Raw genomic sequence first — 15,984 nt, forward strand, 5'->3', positions numbered from 1 at the left:
AGCCCCTCATGAAACATGACAGGTGGTCAGAAAAGGCAGAGATGCTTGAAAATGGGAAAATTCACTTTTTGCACCATAGTTTGTAAACACTATAACTTTTACCCAAACCAATAAATATAGGCTGAATGGGTTTTTTTAATCAAAAACATGTTTGTCCACATTTTTCGTGCTGCATGTATACAGAAATTTTACTTTATTTGAAAAATGTCAGCACAGAAAGTTAAAAAAAATCATTTTTTTGACAAAATTCATGTCTTTTTTGATGAATATAATAAAAAGTAAAAATCGCAGCAGCAATCAAATAGCACCAAAAGAAAGCGTTATTTGTGACAAGAAAAGCAGCCAAAATTCATTTAGGTGGTAGGTTGTATGAGCGAGCAATAAACCGTGAAAGCTGCAGTGGTCTGAATGGAAAAAAACTGCCTGGTCCTTAAGGGGGGTAAAGCCCACGGTCCTCAAGTGGTTAAACCCACCCCCTACCTACCGTTTCCTCCCTCTCTGCCACAGATTTAGCCACCCACTTCACCAACAAAATTGTCTCCATCCGTCAGGAAATATCCAGTCTTTAATCTTCACCGCCCACCCCCTCCCATCCAGCTCCTTCTCCACCCTATCCTCCCCTCACCACCTTCACTACTACTACCATTGAGGAAGTCAACCACCTACTGCAGACTTCCCTTACCACTACCTCCCCCCTTGACCCTATCCATTCTGATTTACTCACAACCTCACCCTGACCTGGCTTTCATCCTACCTCTCCAACCGCTCCTTCACAACCTCCTTCAATGAGTCCTCATCCACCACCAACCACCTCTCGGTGGGAGTCCGCCAAGGCTCGGTCCTTGGCCCCCTACTGTTCTCCCTATACACATCCTCCATTAGCAAGGTTATCTCCTCCATGGGTTTTAACTATTATCTGTATGCAGATGACATCCACATCTACCTCCACACCCCTGACATATCCACTACTACCGTGGACAAGGTTTCCTCCTGCCTATCAGCCATCTCCTCCTGGATGTCCGCAAGGTTCCTCAAACTAAATCTAGACAAAACAGAATTTATGATCTTCCCACCCTGGCCATCCCTGAACCTCCCAGATGTGCATGTCACTGTTAACCACACTACCATTCGCCCTACCTCTCAAGCCCGCTGTCTGGGTGTCACCCTGGACTCCGCACTCTCCTTCACTCCCCACATCCAAAATCTCACAAAGTCCTGCAACTTCCACCTCCGTAACATCTGCAGGATCCGCACTTTCCTGACCCCTGCCACCACCAAACTCCTCATCCATGCCCTCATAATTTCCCGCCTTGACTACTGCAAAGCCCTTCTGTCTGATCACCCTATGACCCGAATAGCCCTGCTGCAGTCCATCATGAATGCGGCAGCCAGAATTATCCACTCCTCCCATCGCTCCACCATGGCGGCTCCCCTCTGTGAATCCCTCCACTGGCTTCTTATCCAATCCAGAATCTGATTCAAGATACTGTGTCTGACCTACAAATCTGTCCACAAAACCTGTCCAACCTACATTTCCGATCTTACTCAGAGATACACACCTAGCCGCTCACTCCGCTCCTCCAATGATCTTCGCCTTACCACCCCCCCGCATCCCCCTGTCCCATGCACGCCTCCAGGACTTCTCAACAGCTGCTCCAACACTATGGAACTTCCTACCTCCACCTATTAGGGCAGCCCCCTCCTTGATCATCTTCAAGAAGGCCCTTCAAAACTCACCTTTTATAATAATAATAATAATCTGAACATTTGTATAGCGCTTTTCTCCTGTCGGACTCAAAGCGCTCAAGAGCTGCAGCCACTGGGACGCGCTCAAGAGGCCACCCTGCAGTGTTAGGGAGTCTTGCCTTGAACTCCTTACTGAATAGGTACTTGACCTAGCCAGGATTCGAACCCTGGTCTCCCATGTCGAAGGCAGAGCCCTTAACCAGTACACTATCCAGCCACTAGCCCACTATCCAGCCACTAGCCGCTCTTTTCACTCTGGCCTACCACCCCTCACAAGTGCTCTAAACCCGCAGCTGAACTCTGGTCCCCTATCTTTCGTGTCCCTACCTCTCCCTCTAGATTGTAAACCTTCGGGCAGGGTCCTCCTCCTTTTGTGTCCTACCTGATCATGCACCTGCATTACTGTGCACCCATGCTATGCATTTGAGTGAACTCAATTTGCCTAACCTTCATGTTCCCATCCAGTAACTGACTAAGCATTACCTTGCACTCATACCGTGCTGCGTGTTCTGGTTTTTCTTGTATTCCTGTGTTGTCTTACTGCTGTATGTCACCCCTAAATATTGTCTGTAACCTTAACTAATGTCCAGCACTGTGTAATATGTTGGCGCTTTATAAGTACAATAAATAAATAAAAAATAGTTTGGGTAGGTAGATAAACAGAGCCATCTAATATTGCTGTGGGCTCAATAACGGCAGACAATTAACTTATACATAACGGTAGAGCATGCATGGCATAAATACGTAAGACAGACATAACAGATCAAAAATAGATTCAGTACATGAAAGCATGCGTATGGTAAAGTTCAGACTTCAAAGGGGGTTAAAGTCTAAACATCCTGGGTCTTGAGAACGTAGGATCCATACAGTGAAGATAATCACTCATTAAGCAACAAGTATAACAGGATGGAGCCATCATAGCTGTAATGAGTGGCAAGATCCTTATAGGAGGCAATAGAACTGCACGGATCAAAGAGGCGCCAAAACTGATGAAATAATAATGGATCATAAACATAAATGGAACAATAACAGTACTCCATAAAGTGTGTAAAAGCCCCCATGAACAGTAGTCAGCAAGACTTTAAAGTGGAACTGACCTTAACATTTGACACTGTAAAAATATCTGATATGTTGTCTTAAAACTAATGTAACCCCTGTTTAAAAAAGAAAAAGTCAGATACTCACCTAAGGAGAGGGAAGGCTCGGTCGTAATGAGCCATCCCTCTTCTCTCCCGGTGGCCCCGGTGCTGCGCTGGCTTCTTCGTTCTCATCCCACGCCAAGGGGACTTCGGAAGTCTTCGGGAGCCGAGTCCTCCCGAAGACAGGTGGCGCACACGCGAGTGTGTCATACAGGGCGCACGCGCGTGCGCAGTGTTATCGTGGCCCATCTTCGGGAGCACTTGGGCTCCTGAAGAATTTCCGAAGCCTCCTTTCGGCCGGGAGACAGTGGTATTTGACTGAAACAGTCGAATACCGCAATGGGGGAGCCAGGACAGCAGCGGGCACACAGGTGCACTCTATTCAGTCATTAGCACTCATCAGGAAATGTCTATGGGCAACTAACTGCACTCAGACCAAAGGGGGCTGAATAATTACGCACACCCCACTTTGCAGTTATATATTTGTAAAAAAATGTTTGGAATCATGTAAGATTTTTGTTCCACTTCTCACGTGTATACCACTTTGTATTGGTCTTTCACGTGGAATTTCAATAAAATTGATTCATGTTTGTGGCAGTAATATGACAAAATGTGGAAAACTTCAAGGGGGTCGAATACTTTTGAAAACCACTGTAATTCTAGGTACACACCATACAATTTTCTGGCAGATTTACCTGCAAGATCGATTATTTCCAATAGGTCCAAATTTCCATTGATTTTTCGATCTCTTTTTTTTTTCAATCGTTTTTCGATCTCTTTTTGTTCAGTTTTATAAAAATCGATTAAAAAAAGGTAGAAAAAAAAATAAAAAAAAAACGGAGAATCAAAAATCGATCGATATTCAGATCAGACATGTGGGAAATAATCGATCTGGCAGGTAAATCTGCCAGAAAATTGTATGGGGTATACCTAGCATAAAAGGTGGGGGACAAGTCTCTCTCCTAATTATCTTCTCTTATCAACAACCACGCTTTTGACAAAAAAAAGCACATAGCAGGAGGCAGGCAGTCTTGTTTACATGGTGCCCTGTTATTACATCATAGAGAAGCGAGGGAGAAGCAGGCTGAATCCTGTCAGCGTGAGCCAGAGAGAAGACGCGCACCACTGTGAATCACTATTCTAATGCCGGGTAGGGCACCGACTTGTTTGGAGGAAGCACAGACCGCTGTGCATTGACCGGGGGGGGCACTCGGATCAGGTAAAGAAGAACGCGGCTTATATGCGATATATATACATGATACATCTCAGCGGCAATCAGATGCCACCAATAGAAACTCTGTTGGTGTCAACGAAAGGGGGCAAGATTCAATTGTGTGCTAAGTTGTAAGGCCGTGCAGCGAGCTGCAGTGGTCTGAATTATAAAAAATAGCCTGGTCACTAGGGTGGTGTAAGCCTGTCGCCCTTAACTTCCTAAAGACCGCGTCACGCCAATGGGCGTGACCGCGGTGGCGGCCCCAAGACCGCCAAACGCCAATTGGTGTCAAGTTCTGGGACTGGCTTTTGCAGGAGATTGCATGCACATCTCCGCTTGGTAGGTGGAGCTCTGCTCCGCCTTCAGTCTCCCAGCAACGATCGGCGCTTGGAGACTGTTAGACGGCGAAACCGCCATCTAATTACCCTGTACAGCGTTGCGATCTAAGGCAGCGCTGTACTGGGGACAGCCGCCCCCTCTGTAGCTGCGGAGGTGATCCGCTGTCATAGGCTAAAGCCTATGACAGCCGTCCATGCTGATTGGCTGGCGGGGTTAGGGAGGGAGGGAGGATTATAAAATGAATAAAAAAAGTTAAAATATTAGCAAAATAAACAATAAATATTTATTAAAAATCAAACAAACACCTGGGGTGCGATCAGACCCCACCAACAGAGCCCTCTGAGGAAAAGGGGAGGGGGAATCACTTGTGTGCTTACCTGGGGTTTCTAATGGTCCCCTGCAGATGTCCTGTGCCTGCGCAACCAATCGCCAATGCTCCAGTCCCCGCAGCCAGTAACTCCCGGAACTTTAGAGTCGCAAAACCACTGCGCCTGCACAGCCTTTTCTTCACTCCCGCTGACGTCCCCGGGATCGTACTGCGCAGGCCATGCTGCGCTTGCACAATATGCTCCTGCGATATCAGCGGGAGCGAAGAGAAGGATGCGCAGGCGCAGTGGTAAATTTCAGAAGTGAACCGGCGGTGGAGACCGGAGCATCGGCGAAGAACGCCTGCTGGGGATCATTAGCAGCCCCGGGTAAGTTCTACTCTTTTTCCCCTTTGCGTACAGTACTCCTTTAAGCAGTTAACCATTTCAGCCGCCCAGACGTTATCCTCACGTCCAAGCGGCTGCTCTGCTGCAATGCTGCGCTTGGGCGCACCCCCGTGCTGTCCCCCGGTAGCCCTGGGATCAGTGAACGGCAACATGGTTCCGGTCACCGATCCGTGTCCCCAGCAGAAAAACCGAAGCGCTCTTACTAGAGGCTTCAGTCTTTCTGCAAATAAAATTTTCTGCGTCCTCCTTGTGCTTCCGGTGATCAAGAAGCACAAGGAGAAAAAAAAAACTCAAGGTATAGTAAAATAGTAAAACTACATCTACATATTTTTTTACATTACAATTTACACATATAATAACATTAAAAATTAACTGTTTATTTCCCACACCAAAATATTACCCAAATACATTTTTTCATGGAAAAAAAAATTACAATTAAAAAAAACAACAAAAAAACATAGTTACCTAAGGGTCTGAACTTTTTAAATATGCATTTGTAGGGGGTATACTACGAAAAATTTTTTAAATTATAAGCTTGTAACAGGCAAACGGGCAAATAAAATAAATAGGTTTTAATTATGGTAACTTGGATTATTTTAAAGCTATAATGGACGAAAACTGAGACATAATGAATTTTTTCCATTTTTTCTTATTCATCCTGTTAAAATGCATTTATAAAAAAAATAATTCTTAGCAAAATGTACCACCCAAAGAAAGCCTAATTAGTGGCGGAAAAAAACAAGATATAGATCTGTAACGATTGTGGAATCATTTTCGTGGTCAGCGCACAAGATGCGCACTGACACAACGAAAACCCCCCCACAAGCGTATAATTAAGGGAACCCAGGCTAGGTGCAATGCACCAGCAGAGGGCAATTCCCACCGGCAAATGGCGTTGTGGAGTGCAGACGAGCACAATCGCTGCACGGCCACAGATGCCAGATGGGGATTGTACAGATCTAAGACACGCAGGGTCGAACAGCCCTTTAAGAGAAAGAGCACAGATATATGATGAATGTGTATCCACCAATCTAGTCGCGACCCAGCGACGGTGAACACACATCAGCAGAAACCAAAGCAAGAACGCAATCGCAGAGAATGGCGATTGCCAAGAGACACCAGACAGAAAAAGGACAGGGCACGAGAGAAGCAAAGGCACAGCAAACAACAATGAGAAAACAACGAAAATAACAAACGCTAACTAAACGCGAACACCACACTCATTCGCAACAGCGAACGCGTTTACAGCACGGTCTCTGCGTGTAAAGCTCAACAAAGACAAGCACGCCACCTTAACTAACCACCGACAGACAAACACAAAACAGAGGACGCGAGCGCTTGCTTAACGGTTACCTCACCGAGCCTACAGCAAGCGTTTGTATCAGACAAAACAGACAAATGGAAAACAGGAATAAGGGAGGAAGGATCCACTGCTCTTTCCGCCAGAGCAAGTGCGATCCGAGTTCAGGAACAAGATTACAGATCAGAAGGATCCACTGCCGCTACCGCTAGGGGCTAGTGCGATCCAGACAAGACAGATCAGAAGGATCAACAGCACTACCGCTAGAGGCTAGTGCAATCCAGGAAAACAGAACAGAAGGATCCACAGCGCTAGCGCAAGGCTAGTGCGATCCAGGCAAGACAGATCAGAAGGATCCACAGCACTACCGCTAGAGGCTAGTGCGATCCAGGAAAACAGAACAGAAGGATCCACAGCGCTAGCGCAAGGCTAGTGCGATCCAGGCAAGACAGATCAGAAGAGGCTACCGGTAGCAACCGCTGCCCCGGTTAGCACCCAGACAAACAGAACGATTTCCTGTCGACCACCGCTGGGACAGGACAATCGCAACAGACAGACAAAACAGATATGCAATCTAACTGCACTAGGAAACTGCCTAGTGCAGTTAGATTGCACGAATTACTCTAAGATAACTTCAACAAGAAATAGCATGGCTGACACTCTAGGAGTGTTTACAACAAACCTTGAAGAAATGACCAGCAAAGGACTCTGGGAAACATAGATTTTTATAGTGCCAGTCATCACAGGAGGCAGGTAGGGGATTTGCATAACGAATGTATGCAAATTCCTCAACAGCAGAACAGACCAGAAACTTGCAAAGGAAAGACAGGTCTCTCTTCCAGAGACCTGTAACCTTCAGACTAGAGGAATGGTCAAACAGCTGTCTGCCTGTGCAGCCAGCTGAGCGAATCCTTACAAGATCAATAAATTGTGTTAAGTGATAAAGTTATTAGCGAATGAATGGGAGGTGAAAATTGCTCTGATGCATAAGATGAAAAATCCCTGCAGGCCTGAAATGGTTAAGAGAAGGGGGTTCAGGTCTGTCAGGGGAAAGGTGGGGGAGGGGGGGGGAGGAGGGTATGTCAGGACAACCAACCCAGAGGGAGCGTGGAGGTCTATTGCCCATGCTTGCTATGGGGGTAATGGAGGGGGTGTTACACGGGGGGGAGGGGTTGGGGGGATGCAGTTTTGTCAATAGGGAAATATTCTCTCAATATATACACATACACTATATACATATGCACACATGCTCTATATACATACATGCTGTTTACATACGTACATGCATACTCTATATACATACACGCATGCTCTCTATATACACATGCAGATCACATCATACACACTATATAGATACACACACATGCTCTATGTACATACATACATGCTTTGTATTGTGAAAGAAATTCACATTATTAATCTCCTCCATTTTGTGTTGCCTACCTCCATTTTGTGAATTTTTAGTTTTAACATAGGATAGAAAAACATGTTTTGCTTAGTATAGTGTTTTGAAGAAAAGTGGCCTCTCACGCAACGAGCACATGATTGCTATCAGGGGTCCAAGACTTTACACACCCTGAGCTGGACCCTCTGATAACAGATGACAAACAACTTGCTACCTGGACTACGTGCTCTGATTGCTGATTGGACACTACATGCTTAGCAACAGAATGTGATTGGTTTGAAGCCTTGTTCAAAAGATATAAATTGCCACTGTTGTCAGATGCAATTTGGTACTTACACCATATGCTAAGTGAATGTTATTTTACGTCACTTCATTGTAATACCCTCGCTTAAAGGGATACTGTAGGGGGGTCGGGGGAAAATAAACTGAACTTACCCGGGGCTTCTAATGGTCCCCGGCAGGCATCCTGTGCCTGCGCAGCCACTCACCGATGCTCCGGCCCCGCCTCCGGTTCACTTCTGGAATTTCTGACTTTAAAGTCAGAAAACCACTGCGCCTGCGTTGCCGTGTCCTCGCTCCCGCTGATGTCACCAGGAGTGTACTGCGCAGACACAGACCATACTGGGCCTGCGCTGTGCGCTCTTGATGACATCAGCGGGATCGAGGACACGGCAACGCAGGCGCAGTGGTTTTCTGACTTTAAAGTCTGAAATTCCAGAAGTGAACTGGAGGCGGGGCCGGAGCATTGGTGAGTGGCTGCGCCAACACAGGATGTCTGCGGGGGACCGTTAGAAGCCCCGGGTAAGTTCAACTCATTTTCCCCTGACCCCCCTACAGTATCCCTTTAAGCAATAAAAGCATGTATACTTTTTATCTTTGAACAACTGATTCATTGTTGATTTATTTTTCCACTACATTACTGGTGCCGTTCGAAACCTGGAAGTTGAACATATTCTCTGACGGAAGCTGTGGGAGAGGAGATTAGGACGAGAGACACCTAAAAGTGGCCACAATAAGGCTACTTACACACCAGGACGTTGTTGCGTTTAGGGGACGTTATAGGGCACATAACGTGCCCCTAACGCAACGCCTGGTGCTCTCTGATGTGGACGTCAGAGTGAGCCGCGTTGTGCAGCTCACTCTGGCGTCCGTGATGCCATGATGCGTACGCTTGGACGCATGCGGCATCACGTGGTCCCGCCCGGCCAATCGCCGCACAGAGGGCCGGTACAGGAAGTAAACACTGCACGTCACACCGTGCAGCGAATATTAATTAGCCATGTGCCTGGCCGCTCTCCACTCCTCCCCAACACTACTGAGCATGTGCGCACAGTCTAACGCGGCTTAGCCGCGCATAACGCACAGCATGCAGCACTCTCAACGGATGTGCTGCGTTACAATGTAACGCAACGTGGGCACTGTGAACAGCCCATTGATTTTTCATTACTGTGCGGTGGGGCTGCGTTACAGGCTGCACTAACGTGCGCCTGTAACGTCTCACTGTGAAAGCAGCCTAAAGGTAAGAGCTTTCTCTTGCTAAGGCTGTCTCTTGTTCTAAAAACCCGTCCCTTTTCTGTCTAAAGGATATAAGTACAACTTTTAAGAACCCTGAATCAGTTGTGTAAGTAATATACACTAATCTGCTCTCCTGTTATGTGTGTTTGTCTTTCAAAACCTTTCTTTCTCTAAACGTCACTAATATTGGCTTGTGTAAGGGTGGAAGGATAACACTTAAGGTTCGTATAGACGTACGATAAAGATCGTTCGTAACGAACGATCCATGACATTTGAACGATATTTAAATGGGAATTGAAAAATCGTTAGCTACGGACGATCACGTACACACTTGAACGATTTTGTAGAAAAGTACGTAACAACGAACGATAATAGATGCGTGCGCAAACGGAAGTGACGCGCCAAAATATCGTCCGATGTAATACACACGTAAAGATTTTTTTTTGCCGTATACATTATTAAACAATATTTATTAGAGGGAAGTTCGTTAGTTCACGTTTGTTCAACGGAAACGAGTCATAGGTAGTGGACGATCGTACATTTTGTGAGACGAATAGATTATAGGAAGTGACGTTTTCAAAGATGGAACTGACTGTAATTGAGCGATAGTATAAAAACGTACGTTTTTCCCAGACACGTTGCATTCAGAACGAACGTTTGTTTCTTGGAGACGTCCGTTACTCTGCTATGAGTCCTTACGTATCTCCAGCCAAAAGAAGAACAGCAGTGGCTCTGCTAGTTTTGCTGAGTAATGAACCTGTGGACGAAGTTCCTCCCAAGAGGAATCGCATTTGGAGCAAAGCGTGGCTACAAGATCGTGAATTTTTATCTCATGACAATTTAATACGTGAATTACGGCTGTCATCACCTGAAGATTACCAAAGTTATCTCAGAATGCCAGAGGATGCTTTTGACCATATTCTCTCTTTAGTCACGCCTTACATCAAGAAGGAGGATACATGTATGAGAAGAGCCATAACTCCTGAGCAGAGATTAACTGCCACTTTGCGCTACCTAGCAACAGGCCGTGCACTGCAGGATCTTAAGTTTTCCACTGGAATCTCCGCACAAGCACTTGGCCACATAATTCCGGAAACCTGTTCTGCAATTATCCAGTGTCTGCAGAATGAGTATATGAAGGTAAATGTCATTTAGAAATTTATTGACCAAATAAATGTTGTCAGAGAACTCATTGAAAGGTTTATATGGTTTACATAGTAGTGTGATATGTTGATGTGTAGTAGATAATAATATTATCATTTTTTCATGACCATTAATGTTACTCAGCAGATGCATGTAGTTAAGTGTGCCATACATTTGTCCATTAATGCTTTTAGCCCCTGTAGTTTATTACATTCATGTAGGTATGTTTGTAGAAACATAGTAATGGCTGTTTTATAAACTATTTCCAAAAAGTAAGTTTGGACAAGGACAATATTCAAATAAAATGAATTTTGGTCTCATGATATTTATGAAATCGAACCATACATACATGTCACATTGTCTTGGTAGTTCATATCTCATATTTGCATGAATCTATGTTCTGAAACTGTAATGAGACGTGGCATGTAGTGGTGATGTTGAGTAGTCATATTATTATGTGTGATGATGTTAGCAAATTTGAATTGGTGAAATGCATGTAGTATGCATGTATGTATGTAGTATGTATGTGTTGTGCAGAGCTTAAGATAACTGTCAATTAGTATTACACTTTTTTGCCTGTGTAACCCAGAAAAAATATATATCATTTTTGGCATCTCTTTTGAACTCAAATCTCAATTGAGGCTATGGATTGGTCAGTTTCTCATATCGTTTGCCTGACTTTCATGTGGATATTGTTTATAGTAATTCAGCCACAGCCCCTGAACGACCATGGTGTACCTCAGGTCAGACTGGATTTGCTGCATGCTTGTTAAAGCTGTGTGATTGAGTAACTACTGCAGCTACACAGATCAGCATGGCTGACAGACAACTGATATTGTTGAACATTACTAGTATCCCTCTGTTGTGAGTAACGTAACTTCAATATATGTTAATTTTTGTAAAAAAAAATGCCACAAATATCAGATTTGATTGCTTAGTCATCTGAAACATTAATCAGATATATGTTACATTACATGCAATAGTGTGTTTAGAAAATCTTGTGACTATAATACAGATATGATGTCCTAATTTTTTTTTTTTTTTCAAACAGTTTCCTGCTACAACAGAAGAGTGGCTGAAGATAGCAGAAGGATTTAATAAGACCTGGAACTTTCCTAACTGCGGTGGCGCCATTGACGGCAAGCATATCCGCATAACCGCTCCTCCTAATTCTGGCTCTTATTACTTTAATTACAAAGACTTTTTCAGTATAGTGCTGTTAGCAGTTGTCAATGCTTAATATGAGTTTATATATGTGGATATCGGGAAAGATGGCCGTGTTTCAGATGGCGGAGTGATAGATCAAAGTACCTTCTATCACAAGCTTAGAAATAATGAGTTACAGTTACCATCTAATTCCGAAACCCTTCTTGGTCTGAACTTTGCATTTGTTGGGGATGAAGCATTTGCATTACATGACCATGTATTGAAGCCATATCCAATTAAGAATCTTACTTTTCAACGGAAGATATTTAATTACAGACTGTCACGTGCTAGAAGAGTGGTGGAGAATGCATTCGGAATTTTAGCAAACAGGTTCCGAGTACTGCACACAGCAATAAATTTGCGTCTGGATAAAGTCGATGTAGTGGTTTACGCTTGCTGTGTATTACACAATTATTTGAGGAGACAACATGGAGGAACTTAACTTCCCACTCAAGCTGTCGACACTGAGGACTTGCAGACAGGTGACATAGTTCCTGGTGATTGGAGATCTTATCCTGCAGTACTTACTGATTTGCAGATATGTGTTCCAAGAAATAACACCTTTAATGCTAAAGACAATCGTGAAAAGTATCTACTTTATTTCAATGGAGATGGTGTTGTTGAGTGGCAAAATCGTCGAATTGTGTAATTGTTTCATTGACATTCAACCATATCACAATTAACCTCATGTTTGGCACCATATCTATCAGTGTGAACATTACATAAAACACCTACCCCTGCTGTGTGTTTTATTTCCTAATGTTCAGCTTGCTTATAATCTGGTGTGATACAATTCCACACGGAAAATGTAGTTTGGCTTTGCTATAATGACTCAGCTATAATGATTACTCATCAGCAGGCCCACAAGGGGGCTGGCTTGTCCTTGAAAGGACACCAGAGAACAGAATTGGCTATAAAGAATCATGAACAAAGCCAGACTGAATGTTCAGTTTGGGATTGTATCTGGCCTTTTAAGACTCAATCGGAACAGTCAATAATGAAACAGTGAGCAGAGTAGGTGTTTATTCTAATGTTCCCACTGATATATGTTACATTACATGAGTATGCTTCATCTCTGGTTCCCTTTAATTGCCATCTACACAATACCAATCTTTGTAGCATTTGATTATGATGAAATTTACAATCACATTACATCCACCAGGACCCATCCGGATTCTTTGGTATTTAATTTCAGTTGCCATTGACAAACAACGGCAAATCGGTTTCTAATAACAAAACATCGGACATGTTGGATTTAATGTGATTGTAAATATAATCCTCTTCAAAAACTCCAAACAATGGTATAGTGTGGATGTGGATTAAAGTGAACCAGAGACTAAGCACCCTCATGTATTAGACCATATACATCAGTGGGAACATTAGCACAAACACCTATCCTGATCTCTATGTCATTCTGCAATGCACAGCTTGTTTCTAATCAGGCCTGAATAAATCCTCGACTGAGCATTCAGTGTGGCTTTGCTCAGGAATGTTTGAACATCTGTCATGTCTTTTCAAGTCCAAGCCTGCCCCCTGCTGGCTCTGCTCAGAAATCATTATAGCTGAGTCATTCTAGCAAAGCCAGACTGAATGCTCAGTGCTGGAGTTTATCAGGTATGATCAAAAACAAGCTGTGCATTGCATAATGAATGTGAAAGCATGGTAGGTGTTTTCAGTAATGTTCCCAGTTATCTATATGGTTCCATACATGAGGGTGTTTTGTCTCTGGTTCACTTCTATACCAGTTGGCGTACTGTCTACTTAATTGTGTATCTGTCATATGTGCTATCACAGGCACTCAACAATCAGGCACATGAGGTGCAGTGTCTCCATTAACAACTCATTTGCTGCATGCTTCTTTCAGGTCTATGATTGAGATAGTACTGCAAACAAAATTAACATTACCGTCATTGAACGGTGATTGTGTTAATGTATAGGCAAGTAATGTGTTCAAAAAAGTTTACATATCAATTACAATATTAGTTGCCTAACATATATGGTTGAGTTTGGTTGATGCAATACTGTCCTCAATACATTGTGAAGCAAGCATGCAGACAATCTAGTTACATATGTCAATGTGAGCAAAGCTTTTGGTACTGCATGTTTGCTCCTCATTACACTATGTAATGCAAAGGATCCACCGGGTAGTCAGGCAACTAATATAGTATAATTTTGTCAAAATGTTATACACTCTATATATGACACTTGACTATTGTATGTGAGTGAAATAAAAAATATATATCAGTGATGTTTACCTATGATGACATTTATTTGTTTGTAACTTTTACTTTTTATTTTTACAAGTAAACATGTATATAATGTCATACCTTTACTTATGTTTTTTGTGTGTAACGGTCGTTATTATTTGTATTAGGTAGAACATGTGGGTTAACACAGTCTGCAAGCATAGATTTGTGTACCTTACTATATGGATTATGATCACTGTATGTTTGTGTACTACTTCTCCTGTGATGTAACAGTGTATTTAGAGTGTAACATTCGACCTCTTGCAAGGTATAAAGAGTTTAGGTCATGTACTCATTACTGTATGTACATACAGAGTGGTGAAGCTGTTTCAATAAAAACAAGTTATTTCACAATCAATTGAATGTTTATTTAAATGTTCATCAAACAAAAAATGTTACTTATGGACATTCAACATGTCAAGTCACAACATAATCGTTAAAATAAAAATTTACAAGACATTTTCTTCATGACTATTCCCAAACAAATTAAATTTTTATATGTATGTCACATGTTTGTATTAAATTCACATGACAAATCATAAATTGTGATAAAGACCTTTATCGTTATGCCAAAACACATCTGATGAGTTTACATTATCACCTTGTGGTTGCTGTTTATCTGTTACTGGGGGATATGTATTAGAAGAGTAATATTGAGTGTGGTAATCTGGGCCATAGTTTTGGTAAAAAGCTGTTTGGGTGTGTTGTGGATGTGATGGATACACATATGGTTGTGTGTGAGGTTGAGTATAGTTATGATGATGTTGGTTTTGATGTAATGGTGGTGTAGCTTCTGGTATTGATTGATGCGGTCTGTGAATGTGTAGATATGTTTTGTTGAGAAGTTCAAGTATAGCATTTTCAGTGTAAAACCTCTGTTCTGTCGGTAATGCTCTGAGTTTTTTGGCCACAATGTTAGCAAATGCATCACATTCATCATCTTCTGTGTTCATCATGGATATGGCTTTAAGAATGGCGTCGTCCTTGCCACCATCATCATTGGTTTTTTTTTTCCTGTTTTTTGTGTGTGGAATTTTGCCACTAGTTGTGGATGTCGGCTCCTTCACAGATCCAGGTGTTCTTATCTGTGTGTGCATCAGAAAGAGCTAATCAAAATCAACCCAATCATCATAGTCTACACAAACAACAGCAACTATATATTGATAAGCATTATGGGTTTAGGTTATATTAATGGCACAATGCAGCACCAACAACACATGTACCCATATGAGTTTATACATTTTGCCTATATCCAGAACAGCGTTACTGTTCTCAGTCCCTAACACACGTGTTATGACCATTTTAATGGATAACTCCAAGGGGGAACAATTTCCAAACAAAACCAGACCTGGCACTTTCAACAGCCCCTGCCAGTCATTCTGTGGTGTTGATGCAACTCCTCTTACTCCCCCTGTCCTGCGTTGTTTAAGGCAACCTTGGAAGCTTGCCTTACTGGTGTGCTTCATGTGTGCTCCAGGGGGGTGGGGAGACCTTTGCTATGCCACATAATTTGCTCTATTGCGCAGGTGCTAAACAAATGTCCCTGCACATTAGAGAGCCAGAAGCCGCCCTGCCAAGGTTGGGTTCTTCTCCACTGGACACCAGGAGTGAGTGGAGCTGCCCCAAGGCCACAGAACTACTGTCAGTGGCTGGAGGAAGCCCCAGATTTGTTTTTGTTTTCTTCTCCTTTCCACTTGGAACTTACTATTAAGTACACTACAGTACTAGTATTTGTCTTCACATACAACTATACTTAGATTTTTTGGTTTGTCACAAATGTTTAGCCCTGCATACTATTACAAACTAAGTATTTGTGAAGGTAATCCACATACTTTTAATGTGGTATACACATTACTTACATTGTATAGCATACTGTACTTACCTGTTCATTTTCAGAGGTCTCAAGTGTAGATTGATTTGAATCCTGTGATGAGCTTGCTGCCATTGTTGTTGGTGTGATTTCTTCTTCAACAACATTATCCATTGTTTCACGCCCTTCTTCCTGACCCACTGTAAATG

Source organism: Hyperolius riggenbachi, chromosome 6 (genome assembly GCF_040937935.1).
Source record: "Hyperolius riggenbachi isolate aHypRig1 chromosome 6, aHypRig1.pri, whole genome shotgun sequence".
Lineage (NCBI taxonomy): Eukaryota > Metazoa > Chordata > Amphibia > Anura > Hyperoliidae > Hyperolius > Hyperolius riggenbachi.